General features: G+C 36.4%; 1 pseudogene; it reads left to right on the forward strand.

Moving 5' to 3' along the window:
* Positions 1-3812: 3812 nt before the first annotated feature.
* LOC103584975 lies at positions 3813-4351 on the forward strand (annotated as a pseudogene).
* Positions 4352-17180: the final 12829 nt, after the last annotated feature.

A 17180-nucleotide genomic window follows, 5' to 3' on the forward strand; every position in this document is an offset into this window, starting at 1 on the left:
TATGATAAGGGGGTTGAAATCTGGATAGAAATTCAAGAGGTAATATAGCAAAGGAAGTGGGATCACTAAATCTAGAGAACAAAGAAGGTGGTCTTAACTAGCATGCAAACATTTACCATGGCCTCCATCCCAAACCAGAGAAGAGCAAGTGGGTGAAAAGCTCCAGCTCTTATCTCATCCTGGGGAAGGAAAGAGTTGGACCACACATACAACATTCTAACTTCTTCTGGTGCTACTTGAGAAATTGGCTTCTGTTGCACTTAAGAGTGCTGTCAGGACCCAGCATACTCTAGATATGTGGGGCCACTAAGAACAAAGATGGCAGTTTAGACTAGTATGAAGGTATGAGAGGCCCACAGAAGCTCTGGCCAGTTTGACTGATGAAAGTCTTCTCCTACATGAAGCCAATTCATGAAGACTGGGAGAGGTGGTGGTTTTTTCTCATGCACAGATACCAACACAGAGTCAAAAATGATGAAGAAATAGGAAAACACAATCCAAACAAAGGAACAAGATAAAACCACCAAAACTGACCCTAATGTAATGGAGATATATGAATTATCTGACAGAGAACTCAAAATAACCATCATAAAAATGCTCAGTGAGCTCAGGAGAACAATGCATGAACAAAGTGGAAATTTCAACAAAGAGACAGAAAATTGGAAAAAGAACCAAACAGATCTTGAAGCTAAAGAATATAATAACTAAACTGAAAAATTCATTAGATGGCTTCAGCAGCAGACTAGTACAAGCAGAATAAAGAATCATTAAACACAGAGACAGGTAATTTGAAATTATTCAGTAGGAGGAACTAAAAAATAAAAAAGTATGAACGAATGAATGAATGAAAAAGAGTGAAGAGAACTTGAGGGACTTATGGCACACCATCAAGAGTTTCAGAAGGAGAAAAGAGGAAAAAAAGACAAGAAAGCTTATTCAAATAAGTAATAGCTTAAAACTTCCCAAATGTAGGCAAAGAAATGAACATTCAGCTCCAAGAAGCCCAAAAGAACTTAAATAATTTGAATCCAAAAAAATCCACACTGAGACACATTGTAATTAAATCTTCAAAAGTCAAAGACAAAGAGAAATTTGTAAGCAGCAAAGGAAAAGCAACTTGTCACATAAAAAAGAACCTCCAGAAGACTATTAGTGAATATCTCAGCAGAAACCTTGCAGGTCAGAAGATAATGAGATGATATTCAAAGTACAGAATGAAAAAATATCAGCTAAGAATACTATACCTGGCAAGACCGTCCTTCAAAAATGAAGAGTACTTTCCCAGACAGACAAAAGCTGAGGGAGTTTATTACCACCAGACCTACCTTACAAGAAATGGTAAAGGGAGTTCTTCAACTTGAAATGAAAGGATGCTAAACAGCAACATGATAGCATAAGAAAGTATAAAACTCATTGGCAAAGGTAAATATATAGACAAATAAAGAATACTATATATATTACTGTAAAGATAGTAGGTAACTACTTTTAATTCTAATATTACAGTTAAAAGAAAAAAGTGCTAAAAATAACTACAACTAAAAAAGATGTTAATGGATACATAATATAAATAGATGTAAACTATGACATCAATAACACAGCAGTGTGTGGACCAAAAAGGTGAAAGTGTAGAGTTTTTTGTATGTGATTAAAGTTAAGTTGTTACCAGCTTAAAACACACTGTTGTAACTATAAAATATTTTACATAAGTCCCATGGTAACCACAAAGAAAATACTTACAGAGGTTATACACAAATAAGAAAGAGATAGGAACAAAAGCATAATGACAACAAATATCAACAAAATACAAAGACAGCAAGAGAGGAAAAGAGGGGCAAAATAACAGAAAACAATTAACAAAATGGCAATTTTAAATCCTTCCGTATCAATAATTACTTTAAATGTAAATGGATTAAACTTTTCAGTCAAAAGACAGAGAGCTTACTGGATTAAAAAAAAAAAAAGATCCTACTATATGCTGTGTACAAGAGATTCACTTTGGCTTAATAAAAGGGTCGATTCACCAGGAAGATACAATTGTAAATATATATGCACCTAATATCAGAGCATCTAAATATATAAACATTGACAGAACTGAATGGAGAAATAGACAACAATACAATAATAGGAAGAGACTTCAACACCCTCTTTTCAATAATGGATAGAACAACCAGACAGAAAACCAACAAAGAAACAGCAACTCTGAACCACACTATAGACCAAACAGACCTAACAGACACACACAGAACATTCCACCCAAACAGCAGCAAAGTCTACATTCTTCTCAAGTGCACCCAGAACATTCTCCAGGAAAAATCACATGTTAGGTCACAAAACAATTAATAACAAATTTAAGAAGATTAAAATCATACCATATATCTTTTCTTACTATAATGGAATGAAATTAGAAATCAATTGTATAAGGAAAATTGGAAAATTCACAAATATGTAGAAATTAAACAACACACTTTTGAATAATCAATGGACCAAAGAAGAAACCAAAAGGGAAATTAGAAAATATCCACAGACAAATGGAAACAAAAACACAATATATCAAAACTTATGGAATGTAGCAAAAACACTAGGGTTCACAGTGATAAACACCTACACTAAAAAAGAAGAAAGATCTCAAATACATAACCTAACTTTATACCTCCAGGAACTATAAAAAGCCCAAAGTTAGCAGAAGGAGGGAAATAATAAAAATTATTAAAATAAAATAGAGAAGAGAAAAACAGTAGCAAAAAATAAATGAAACTAAGAGTTGGTATTTTGAAAAGATAAACAAAATTGAAAAACCTTTACCTAGACTGAGAATAAAAGAGAGAAGTCTCAAATAAATTAACTAAAAAACGAAAGAGGAGACATTATTACCGATGCCACAGAAATAAAAAGGATCATAAGAGACTACTATGAATCATTATACACCAAATAACTGGATAACTTAGAAGAAATGAATACATTCCTCAAAACACCAACTCATTTACTTCTATTGTTTTTCTCTTCTCTATTTTATTTTAATGATTTTTATTATTTCCTTCCTTCTGCTAACTTTGGACTGAGTTTGTTCTTCTTTTTATAGTTCCTGGATGTGTAAAAATTAACAAGACTGAATAATGAAGAAATAGAGAGTCTAAACAGATCTACAACTAGTAACAAGTAATCAAAAACCACCCCACAAAGAAAAGCCCGAGAGTGGATCTACTGGTGAATTCTACCAAATACTTAACAAGAATTAGTGCCAATCCTTCTCAAGCTCTTCCAAAACATTGAAAAGAAGTGGACATTTACAAAAATATTTTATGAGACCAGCATTACCCTGATACCAAAGCCAGAAAAAGACAACACAAAAAACGACATGCAAATATCCTTAAAGAAAAGATGCAAAAGCCCTTAACAAAATGCTAGCAAAACAAATTCTACAGCACATTGAAAGTCTCATACACCATGATCAAGTGGGATTTATCCCTGGAATGCAAGGATGATTCAACATACAAAAATCAGTGTGATATACCTCATTAGCAGAATGAAGGATAACAATCACATGATCATCTCAATAGATGCAGAAGAAGTGTTTGATAAAATTCTACATATTTTCCTCATAAAAATTCTCAACAGAGACCTTCTTCACTGAGAGTTGCCATAGTTTATTGCTTCAACAGTGCTAGGACAGTGACTGTCCCCCACCCTAGCTGGCTGCTCAGAGTCAGCCCTCTGTGCACTTCCTCACAGCACCATCAGACCGCCCCAAGGCCCCAACTGCTGCTCCAGTACCATGTAGTAGCAGCATCTGCAGCCTCTTCTCAGCCACTGCCATGACAACCATGTCTACCTGGCAGGTGCACCAGAACTACCCCCAGAAGTCAGAGGCTGCCATCAACTGCCAGATCAACCTGGAACTCTATGCCTCCTATGTCTACCTGTATATATCTTACTACTTTGACCTTGATGATGTGGCTTTGAAGAACTTTCCCATATACTTTCTTCACCAGTCTCATGAGGAGAGGGAACATGCTGAGAAACTGATGAAGTTGCAGAACCAAAAAGGTGGCTGAATCTTCCTTCAGGATATCAAGAAACCAGACCCTGACAATGGAAAGAGCAGGCTGAATGCAATGGAATGTGCATTACACTTGGAAAAAAGCCTGAATCAGTCACTACCGGAACTGCAAAAATTGGCCACTGACAAAAAGGACCTCCACTTGCATAACTTCATTGACATGCATTACCTAAATGAGCAGGTGAAATTCATCAAAGAACTGGGTAACCAACTTGAGCGAGAGCCCCCGAATCTAGCATGGTAGATTATCTCTTTGACAAGCATACCCTGGGAGACAGTGATAAAGAGAGCTAAGTGTTAGGCTAAGTTCCCCATAGCCATGGGATGACACCTCTGGTCACCAAGGCAGTGCATGCATTTGGGGTTTCCTTTAGCTTTTCTATATGTTGTACCAAAATATCCACTTAAGTTCTTTCATTTGTACAATTTCTTTAAATAAAGAAATTTGGTCCTTCCCCCGACGTACCCCATAAAAACCTCTCAACAAACTAAGAATAGAAAAAATTACCTCAACATAATAAAAACAGTATATGAAAAGCCCATAGCTAACCCCATTCTTGATGATAAAAAAAAAAGCAAAAACTGAAAGCTTTTCCTCTAAGATCAGGAACAAAACAAGGATGCCCACTCTTATCCCTTCTATTCGACATAGTACTGGAAGTCTTAGCCAGTACAATGAAGCAAGAAAAAGAAATAAAAGGCATACAAATTGGAAAGGAAGAAGCAAAACTGTTCCTGTTTGCAGATGACAGGATCTTATATACAGAAAACCCTAAAGACTCCACCAATAAACTGGTGGAACTAATAAATGAATTCAGTAAAGTTGCAGAATACAAAGCCAACATATAAAAATCAGTTGCATTTCTATACACTAAAAATGATCTATCTGAAAAGGAAATTAGGGAAACAATCCCATTTACAATAGCATCAAAAAGAATAAAAATACTTAGGAATAAACATAAAAGATGAAAGACCTGTAAACTATCAAACATTGATAAAAGAAATGAAAGATGACACAAATAAACAGAAAGATATCCTGTGTTCACGCACTGAAAGAATTAATATTGTTAAAAGGTCCACACTACTCAAAGCAATCTACAGATTCAATGTGATCCCTATCAAAATCCCAATAGAAAAAAAAAATTTCCTAAATTCTCATGGTGCCACAAAGGACTCCAAACAGTCAAAATCAATTTTAAAGAAGAACAAAGCTAGAGGCATCACACTTCCTGATTTCAAAATACATTACGAGGCTCCAGTATCTAAAACAGTATGGTACTGGTATAAAGACAGACATGTAGACCAATGGAACAGAATAGACAGCCCAGAAATAAATTCACATATACATGGCCAAATGTTCTCCAACAAAGGTGACAAGAATAAACATGTGGGAAGGACAGTCTCTTAGCAACTGGTGCAGGAAAATGATATCCACATGCAAAGGAATGAAATAGGACCTGCATCTTACACCATACACAAGAATCAACTCAAAACATATTAAAGAGGGGCTGGCCAGTTAGCTCAGTGGGTTAGAGTGTGATGTTGGTGACACCAACGTCAAGGGTTTGGATCCCTGTACTAGCCAGCTGCCCCCTCCAAAAAAAAAGATTAAAGACTTACATATATGACAAGAAACTGTAAAATTGTAGAAGAAAATAAAGGGTGTAAGCATGACATTTGTCCTGTCAAGGATTTCATGGATATGACACCAAAGGCACTGGTAACAAAAGCAAAAATTGACAAGTGAGAGTACATCAAACTAAAAAGTTTTTGCACAGCAAAAGAAACCATTAACAGAGTAAAAAGGCAACCTATGTAATGAGAGAAAATATTTGCAAATCATTTATCTGATAAGGGTATAATTTCCAAAATATATAAGAAGCTCCTGCAGCTCAACAGTTAAAAACCTAATAACCTGGTTAAAAAATGGGTTTCTGCAAAGAAGACATACAAATGGCCAACAGATATATGAAAAGACTGCTCAGCATCACTAATCATCAGGGAAATGCACATCAAAACCACAATCAGATATCACCTTACACCTGTTAGGACAGCTATAAGGGGTCTTCAAAAAGTTTACGGAAAGATTTGTATTATCTTTTAATTCTATTTTTACAAACTTGTTCAAATACCCTCATATTACCATAAAAAAAAACCCACAAAAGACAAGTGTTGGCAAGGATGTGGAAAAAGTGGAGCCCTAGTACACTGGCGGTGGGAATGTAAAATCGTGTGGCCACTATAAGAAACAGTATCGAGATTCCTCAAAAAATTAAAAAGAGAACTACCACATAATTCAGCAATCCTATTCTGGGTATTTATTCAAAATAACTGAAGTCAGGATCTCAAAAGATAGTAGTATTCCCGTGTTCACTGCAGCACTATTCAAAATAGCCAAGATGTGGAAACAACTTAAATGTTCATGATTAAAAGAATAGATAACAACAATGTGATATATATATACACACACACACGCACACAGACATATATACATATACACACACACACATACATACATACATACACATACACACACACACTCATACACAATGGAATATTATTCAGCCTTTAAAAAGAAGCAAATCCTTCAATATGTGACAACATGGATAAGCCTTAAAGACATGCTAAGTGAAATAAGTTAGTTAAAGAAGGACAAATACTGCATGATTCCAATTATATGATGTACCTAAAATGGTCAAACTCATGGAAGCAGAGAAAAGATAGAACAGTGGTTATCAGGTGCTGAGAGGAGGGGTGAAATAAGAAGTTAATTAATGGGTACCAAAGTTTCAATTATGCAAGATGAATAATTTCTAGAGATGTGCTGTACAACATTGTGCCTATAGTTAACAATACCATATTGTACACCTAAAAATTTGTCAGAAAGGTACATCTTACGGGCCGGCCTGTGGCTCACTCGGTAGAGTGCGGTGCTGATAACACCAAGGCCGCGGGTTCGGATCCCATATAGTGATGGCCGGTTTGCTCACTGGGTGAGCGTGGTGCTGACAACACCAAGTCAAGGGTTGAGATCCCCTTATCGGTCATCTTTAAAAAAAAAAAAGGTACATCTTACATTAAGCATTCTTACAACAATAAAGTAAATATAAAAATTTTTTTTTTAAAAAGAGAGGTAGGACAAAACAAATAAAAATTTTACAATCCTAAATCTGAAGTGATTTTCCTTTTCCAAAAAAGGTCAATTTTATTTAATTACTAATAAGTTATGAACCTCTCATGAACCTCAAACACATCCTACACACACTTGATTTCATTTTTGAAAATGACAAATATCTCTTGAGTTTATGGGTGCTATGAAAGTATATGACAGAACCTGTTCTATGCTTAGAGAGACAAACATAAGAGGTGAGGCTAAGAATTTATTTTATCTAACATAGAACCACATATTCTAAGGTACATTCTCTCATTTATACAATCAACATCTGGGCATCTACTTAGGATACAAAAAAAACCCCAGAATTCCAGTCCTTGGAGCTCCAAAGTTTATTTTTATTTTTTTTATTTTTTTGTCTTTTTTCGTGACCGGCAACGGATTGCAACCCTCAGTGTCATGCCCGTACCGGACCGGGACCGGCAACGGGATCGCAACCCTCGGTGTTGCCCCCGCTCCTCGCTCAGCCAGTGAGCGGCCGGTCTGTATGTGGGATCCGAACCCTCGGCGGGAGTGCCGCCGCGCTCCCAAGCGGCGCACTGTAGCAGTGCGCCACCGGGCCGGCCCCCGGAGCTCCAAAGTTTAATGAGATTAAGATATGCAAATTTATTGTCATAGCATTTAAGCATTGTATTATTGAGATCCCTGATGTTAAAGGATATATGAAAGAAAAGCAATCATGCTGAGGAAGATCTCTAAAGTTTTAGAAAGATGATGACTAATCGCGGTATTTCAGTACTATCACAGCACTTTGTGACAGCAGCTTAAGCTACTCTTTACATGAAGTTATCTTCTACCTTCTAAGGTTGACTTAAACTAGCATAAGGCTATGTAATTTATGTCTCCCTAATCCCCAAATCACATAAAAGTATCTGAAATCTAGGACTTTTACTATTTCACAGGGTATTTCAGTACTATCACAGCACTTTGTGACAGCAGCTTAAGCTACTCTTTACATGAAGTTATCTTTTACCTTCTAAGGTTGACTTAAACTAGCATAAGGCTATGTAATTTCTGTCTCCCTAATCCCCAAATCACATAAAAGTATCTGAAATCTAGGACTTTTACTATTTCACATGTATTTTTAGAAACTATTGCATTATGACACCAGAGGCCAAAAATCATGTATAATATCTAGGCTTTACAGGATGAACATGGAACTAAATAAAATTTGTTCTACATGTGGACAGAAGCAAATGGCAGAGCTACATATGTCGATTTTCTGATATTCCTATCAGAAAATTCTCTTCTAATAATGTTAATTTTATTCTACATACAATTCAAGTTTTTTAGATGCTTTCATAGTGTAGGAATAAAGGAGTATCAGGAAAAGAAAAATAAAACTCTAAAAGATGAGACAGGCACCCAGACCTTGATTTCTAAATATCCTTCTCCAATAAGAACAATCAAGGCTCAACAGAGCAGTGGCTGATTTCAGGGCTGGGGCAAGAAAAATACAAGGTGAGCTGAAGCGTCTCATGGTGCTTCCTTACTTTAGGAAGTGCTCAAGAAAAATAGGATGGGTTCATGTCAAACAATAGAATGGGTGACTAAGCTGGAAAAATTTAAACAAAATAAACAGTGATAGTAATGAATTAAAACCTAAAGAGTAAAACGAGCACTAATGACCCTGTACTTTTATAAATAAATGATTGAAAAATTAAATGAATGGGAAAGAAGAAAAACAACTCTTCATTATGGAAGAATTCCAATATAATAAATATGGAATGAATGAAATGGAAAAATCATGATTAGAACATAATTGCTTCAGGGAAGATCTATTAATGAATAGTAAAATTAATGGCTGAAAGTTTAAAAAAAATAGAATATTTGCATAGTCTCAAAGTATCTCTCTCAAAATATTCACTACAAAGGAAAAATAGTAATTAAAGTGCAAAAACCCGGCAGACACTAAATTAGCCATGTGATCAAGGTTAATATCGCTAGTAATAAGACATGCTGATACCATACGTCCCCTGATATGAGAAGGGCACATCACCTCTGTGGTATTCTTCCTCCAAAATGCATAACCTCAATCTAATTGTAACAAAATGCCAGATATACCCAAATTGAGGAACATCATATAAAATACCTGATGCATACTTTTAAAAGTCTCAAGGCTATAAAAGATAAGGAAAGACAGAAATAAGAGAGAAATTGTCATTAATCAGAGGAGAGTGCAGAGACATGACACCTAAATGCAATGGAGAATCTCGGTTGGATTTTGGGATGGAAGTGGAAAAATTAGTGAAATCCAAATAAAGTCTGTAGTTTAGTTAATAGTATTGTACCAATGTTAATTTCTTAATTTTGATAATTATACTATGGTTATATAGTGTTAACAATAAGAGATTCTGGGTGAAGACTATATGGGAACTCTCTGCAGTATTTTTGCAACTCTTCTGTAAGTCTAAAATTATTTCCAAAAACAAAACAAAACAAATAGATGAATTTACAGCATCCTGAAATAAACAGGTTTGGAAAGCTCTTCCCCACACTGGTATTACTCTATCATGGTAGTAATACCATGTAGAACAGTTCCATCCATGCACTTATTCACTTGGCAATAAATACTTGAGTGTCTATGTGCCAGGCATATACTAGAGAAAAATAAATAGTGTAGTGGGGAAAAGTATGGGGGAAAGGGATCATTGTTTTATGAACTGATCAAAGAAGATTTCATTAATAAGGTGATACTTAACAGCCTTCTGAAGTGAAGTATTAAGCCATGTAGATATTTGGGAAAAGAAACAAGTGCAAAGGCCCATATATGCAATGCATGCCTGAGGAACAGCAAGTTGGCCACTGGTTGCAGCCCAGTGAAGGATAGGAAGAGGGTAAAGAATAAGGTAGGGGAAGCAAATTATTTAGGGTCTCCTTGGCCATTGTAAAGGCTTTGGTTTTTATGCTGAGAGAAATGGAAAGCAACTGGAAGGTCAGGAACAGAAGAACGACTTGAAGGTTTTTACAGGGTAATTTTGACTGTTGTGTGAAGAATTAAGGTGAGGGTACAGACAAGATCAAATAAGAAATTAAAGCAGTTATCCTGGTAAAAGATGATCATGGCTTAAACCAGCCTATCAATGAAGAGAATGAGAAATAATTGGATTCTGGGTATATTCTGAAGGTAAAATCTACTGGATCACTTGATCAAACGTGAGGTAGGAGAGAAAGAAAGGAGTCAAAGTTGACTCCAAGTTCAGAGCACATAACAGGATGGAATTTCTATTTTTTGAGATGGGTGAATGCAGGATGAACAGTTTTGGGGATTTTTTTATTTGTTTTATTCTGTTTAAGAGGTAAAAATGAAGTGTTCAACTTTAATTTTTATTCTTTTTTTTAACTTTTACTTTCTTTGAGTTTATTTTATCTGATTTTTTTCAACTTTTTGGGCATGGATGCTTAGATCACAGATTTTTCAGTTTTTCTTTTTCAACTATATCCTTTTAGGGCTATAAATGTTCATCTAAACACTGCTTTAGATGTATTTCATGAATTTTGATATGTCATTTTTATAATCATTTAGTTCAAAATATTTTCAAATTTCCTCTGTAATTTCTTCTTTGGCCCATAGGTTATTTATAAGAATAATGTTTAATTATCAACATTTGGAGATTCGTTAATTATATTTTTGTTATTAATTCCTAGCTTATTCCATTGTAGTCAAAAAACATATTCTCTGTTATTACAATGTTTTAAAATTTGATGAGACCTGGGATACAATTAAATTTGTTAAATTTTCTTTTTCTTTTTTTTTTTTTTTGTCTTTTTTCCGTGTCCGGCAACGGATCGCAACCCTCAGTGTTGCCCCCGTACCGGACCGGGGACCGGCAACGGGATCGCAAGCCTCGGCGTTGCTCCCGCGCCTCGCTCAGCCAGTGAGCGGGAGCCGGTCTGTACGTGGGATCCGAACCCTCGGACGGGAGCGCTGCCGCGCTTCCCAAGCAGCGCACTATCCAGTGCGCCACCGGGCCGGCCCAAATTTGTTAAATTTTCAATGTGCACTTGAAAAGAATGTATATCCTGCAGGTGTTGGGTAAAACGCTCTAGTATACAAACTAAGTCAAGGTTGTTAACCATATTGCTTCAATAATAGAAAGAAAGACATGTATTAATATTTCCCTGTATGACTATATATTTGTATATTTCTCCCTTTACTTCTATCAGTTTTGGCTTTATTTTAAGGCTATATTTTATACTTACAAATTAAGAATTGCTCTATCTTCCTGTAGGATTATCCATTTTAAAGATTGTGATTCCAAAATGTCCCTCTTTTTCATTATTTAATAATAACGTTTCTTGCTTTAAATTTTACTTTATCTGATATTAGTAAAGCCGTATTACCTTTCTTTCTATTAATGTTCACATGGTATATCTTTCTCCATGCTTTTAATTTCACCCTATCTTAATCCACATAATTAAGGCCTATTTCTTATAAGCAGCATAATTTATGTTGAACCACTTGAAATTGCTAATATTGAACTGTTTTAGATGTGTAAAAACAGTAATTTCATATAGCACAATTTAATAGTTGGTTTTATCTGTTTTTTTAACAATCTTTGTTCATTGGAGAAGGTGGTCCATTAATAGTTAATATAATACTAACACATATAAGGTCTATCTATCTTAATATTTGTTCCACTTGTTCTATGTCCCCTTTCTTGCCTTCTTCTAAATCAAATATTTTTATTATGCCATTTTCTTCCATTCTTAGGTTGTTAGTTACAATTTTTTTAGTGTTCTTTGAGAGGCTACCTACAAATCACAACATATATCCTTGACTTCTTAAAGTCTAATATAAATTAGTACTCTTACTGCCTCACTAACAGTGCAAAGACCTTAAAATATATTGACTCCATTTAAACCCTGCCCATCTGTATTAGCCCATCTCTGTTGCTTATAACAAAATGTGTGGAACTGGGTAATTTATAAAGAAAACAAAATTTACTGCTTACAGTTTCAGAGGCTGTGAAGTACAAAACCCGGAGAACACATCTGGTGAGGTGTCACTACAGCAATGCAAGGTGTCACATGGCAGAAATGGCGGAGCAGAGAGAGCTCCTCCAGCATGCTCCTTTTAAAGCCCGCAGACTCATGCCCATAACTGCCACTATACCATCAAATGGATTAACCCGTTCACTAGGGCATGTTCCTCACAATCTAATCACCACTTCAAGGCCCCACTTTTCAATAAAGCATAACAGGATTTCCCACTCTGTACAGTTAACAGTGGGGATTAAGCTTCAGTGACTTTGGGTGGGGACCATTCAATCCACTGCATTCTGCTCTGGCCCACCACTCGTGTCCTTTTCACACAAATACATTCATTTCATCCCCAAAGTCTTAATTGTTTCAACTCAAAAATCCAAAATCCCATCTGTGAAATCAAGTTATCTACTTCCAAGATACAATGGTGGGACAAACAGAGGGTATATATTCCTATTCAAAAAGGGAAAAATAGGCCAAAAAAAAAGGGGTAACAGGTCCTAAGCAAGTCTGAAATCCATCAGGGCAGGTATCAAATCTCAAAGCTGGCAAATCATGTCCCTTGATGCCATGTTTGGAGTCTTCTGCATGCTGGTGTGGGGGTTGGGTCCCCGTGTCCTTCGGCAATCCCAATCCTATGGCTTTCCTAGTCTCCAGCAAACGCTTTAACTCTCCCAAGGCTGGTGTTGCATGCTGGTAGCTCTACATGTCTGGGGTTGCCATGGTGGTCCCTCTCTCACAGCTCCACTAGGCATGGCACTGGTGGGGTTTTCGTGCTGCAACTCCAACCCCACATTTCCACTTGGCATTGCTCTAGTGAAAGTTCTATGTGGTGACTCCACTTCTCCAAAACAGATCTCTTCCTGGGTTCCCAGGCTTTTCCATATATCCTTTGAAATCTGGGTAGAGGCTCCCAAGCCTCCACAGCTCTGGCATTCTGTGAGACTGCCAACTTAACATCACAGGGATGCTGCAAAGGCTTCTGGCTTGTATCTTTCCAAAGCTGCAGGTCCAGCCACACATGAGGCCAATTTAGCCACAGCTGGAGAAGCTGTGCTATAAGAAGCTTCCTGAAGTGGCCCTGGGAAGTGAGCCTGTGGAGGATACCTCAGGCCTGTTCCCTGAGACCATTCTATCTCCCGAGGCCTCTGGGCCTGTAATGGAAGAAGCAGCCTTGAAGATCTCTGAAATGCCTTCAAGGTCTTTTCCCCCTTCTTTTGATAATTCTTTTCTGCTGTACTAATCTCCTTAGTAAACAGTCACTGGGCTGACACCCTTGTTTTCATGGCCAGGCTGAAATTTTCCAACTTTTTGCCCTCTGCTTTCTTTAGAATTTTTACATTATGCCTTTTCTCCCATAACTCAGCATAAGCTATTGCAAACAGCCACGTATCTTCTGGAATGCTTTGCTGCTTAGGAATTTCTTCCACCAAATACCCTGGGTCAGCACCTTGAAGTTCCACATTCCATAAAACTTTTGGGCATAAACAGAATGCAGCCAAGTTCCTTGCCAGTTCATAGCAAGGGTGATTTCTACCCTAGTTTCCAATAAATCCCTTCTTATTTATATCTGAGATCTTCTCAGAATGGCCTTTACTGTCAATATTTCTACCAGCATTCTGCTCACCAGCATTTAACCAGTCTCTAAGAAGTTCCAAATTTTCCCTGGTTTTCTTGTCTTCTAGACTCCCACCAGCAGCTAGGCTTTTTAAAGCCTGCTCCTTCAGATTCTTCTAGCCTTTCCCCATTATCCAGTTTCAGAGCTGCTTCCACATTTTCAGGTATCTGTTATAAGTAACACCCCACTTCTCTGGTACCAATCTTCTCTATTAGCCCATCTCTGTTGCTTATAACAAAATACCTAGAACTAGGTAATTTATAAAGAAAACAAAATTTATTGCTTACAGACTCAGAGGTTGGGAAGTTCAAAGTCCAGGGAATACACCTGGTGAGACTCTATAGCAATGCAGGGTGTCACATGGTAGAAATGGCAGAGCAGAGAGAGCTCCTCATGCACCTTCCTTTTAAAATCCTCAGAACCCTGCCCATGACTGCCCTTACACCATCAAATAGATTAACCCATTCACTAGGGCATGGTCCTCATAATCTAATCACCTCTTCAAGGCCCCACCTTTCAATTACCACAATAGGATTTCCCACCCTCAACAGTTACAGTGGGGATTAAGTTTCAATAACTTTGGGTGGCCATTCAACCCAGTGCACCAAATTTGGTACAATTGTTTGTGTTTGTGTGTGTGTGTGTGTGAGGGTCCTTAAAAAAGTTTATGGAAATATTCATATTATCTTGTAATTCTATTTTTCCAAGAACTTTTTGAAGTATGCTTCTCTGTGTGTGTGTTTGTGTGTGTGTAATTACTATTGCTTTGAACAGTTAGTATCCATTCATATTTACCCATAAACTGTTTGCCCTACATACCTATGGGTTGTGCATGTGCAGATGCAACCAACAGCAGATCAAAAATATCTGAAAAAAATAAATTAAAAAGTATAAAACAATAAAACTATTTAAAACAATATAATAACTATTTATATAGCATTTATATTGAATGAGGTATTATAAGTAATCTAGAGATTATTTAAAGTATATGGGAGGATGTGTGTAGGTTATACAAGTACTATGCCATTTTATATAGGGACTTGAGCATCTGTAGATTTAGGCATCCGTGATTGGTCCTGCAATCAATTCACCATGGATATCAAGGGATGACTGTACTCAGTTGCCATTGCTCTTCATATTTTTCTGTATCTCTTTGCCTGACAAGCTCCTTCTAGAATTTCCTTCATATCTGATCTGCAGATTCTGGATAAGTATCTTTCCTTTCCTTCTGGGATTCAATATGAATATGCTAGACCCCTTTACCATGTCCCTATGTCTCTCGTGCTCTTTTCTGTATTTTCTATCCTATTGCCTCTCTGTGCTTCAGAGTCTGGCTATTTTTTTCTGAAGTATCTGGCAGTTCACTAATTATTTCCTTAGCTATATCTAATCTTGTGATTAACCAATTCATTGACTTACTAATTTTAGCTACTGTATTTTCCATTTGTAATAGTCTCATTTTGTTATATTTATAGCTCTCTGCCAAAATTCCCTGTCTTATCCAATTTTTTGAAAATATTTACCACAATTGTTTTAAAGTACATGACTGATAACTCTAATGTCTGGACCTCCTATGGGTATAATTTTTTTTTTCCTTTTGGTTTCAGTCATTTCTTGACTTTTAGAATGACTGGTAATTTTTGACTGAGTTCCAGGCACTATGTATAAAAAACAACAGATATCTTCTTTTACAGAATATTAACATTTGCTTGTAGCAGGCTTCTAAAATATGGTACAATACCATCAATCAATCAAGTATTAAGCTGATTTAACTGGACCTCAGTGGTTATACAGGATGTTTTATTCCCCTACTCCTAGGAAATTGCCTTTCAAGAGTCCCAACAAAAAGTTGCAAGTAGTCCAGGAATCTTCTTCCTTGGCAGGCTTTGAACTCTTATTTTTTTTCTTCCAGCCCAATGAGACTGCTGAAATTCTGCTCAGCCTCTTAGTCACCATTTAATTTTCAGAATTGACTTCTGCATTAAGGAAAAAGCAGTATCAAATGTCAAGCTCAATTCTCTTCGTTTTCTTCTTCTTCCAGATCTCAGCCCCACAGACTCTTACTATCTTTGTAACTCTCTGATGATGTCAAAGATATTTAAGAAAATAGTTTGTCAGCTTGTCTAGGAATTTTTAGCAGTTAAGTTGGTCTGAGACAAACGAATCAGCCATTTCCCAAAGCAGAAATGCCCAGGAGTTCAGTTTTACATATATTCAGTTTGAGGAGTCTACTAGATATCCAAGTAAGTTGTTAATTATTAAATAATGTATATAACTCTGGAATAGACATCTGCATAGCAGATATAAATTTGGGATTCACTGTATAAATGGTACTAATAGCTATGAGAGGAAGTATAAATGGAATGACAGATGAATGTAAGAAAAAAAGAAAAAGAGTTGCAGAATGAAGGCACTTAAAGAAATAAGCAGATAAGGAAAAAGGGATGGTTGCAATATAAGGCAGTGGGGGAGACACACAGAGTAAGAACTAGAGGAAGCAATCTTTCTAAAAGAAAATAGGAAGAATGAAAAGAGAAGACGAAAAGCTGGAAAAAATGGGAGGATGGAGAGGAGAAAGATGGGCAGAAAGATGGCAAAAGGACAGAAGTTTGGAAGAAGGGAAGTGGGAAAGGAGATGGCATGAAAAAAGGGAGAGACATAGTAAGAAAGAAAGTTTGACAGAAAGGATAGACTTTTGTAAGATGGACTGTGTAAGGATGATGGACCAATCAGACTTGGAAGAACAGACTAACCAATCTTAGAAAGGACAGAGGATGTGTGGATGTCAATCAGGAAGGAAAGAAGGAGGGAGCATGAAATAAAAAAAAGGTGGAATGGAAAGGAAAGAAAGGAAGGGCAGGATAGAAGGGATCCAGCCACTTAGATGATGAGGGTCAACAGGAGGTCAGGGTGAGGGATCTAAACAAAAAAAGAATGACGGAAGAATGAAAAAAATCCAATTAGGAGAAGCACTAATACGATGTAGCTTTCAATGGTTTGAAAAAAGAAAAGGAGAGAAACATTTTAAAAACTCAAAACAAGAGGAGTCCACACCTGTCATGGACTACAAACAAATTCCAATTGCATATGTTTGCACATCTGAAAATAAGAAATATTCTCTAACCATACAGATGTTATACAATTATATGAAAAATATATTCTATGTAGCAAAAAAAACCAGAAACAACTGAAGTGTACTTAATGAGCTAACTGTGTTAGCCATATTATCCTATTTAGGTAGAAAATAGACCTGTATTAATTTCCACTATCTTTGCAGTTTATCTCTGCTTTTATGATCTTTTTATGGTAAATTATTAGTGACTAATAAAATGCAGAAAAGCATATCT

Source organism: Galeopterus variegatus, unplaced genomic scaffold (genome assembly GCF_000696425.1).
Source record: "Galeopterus variegatus unplaced genomic scaffold, G_variegatus-3.0.2 Scaffold207, whole genome shotgun sequence".
Classification (NCBI taxonomy): domain Eukaryota; kingdom Metazoa; phylum Chordata; class Mammalia; order Dermoptera; family Cynocephalidae; genus Galeopterus; species Galeopterus variegatus.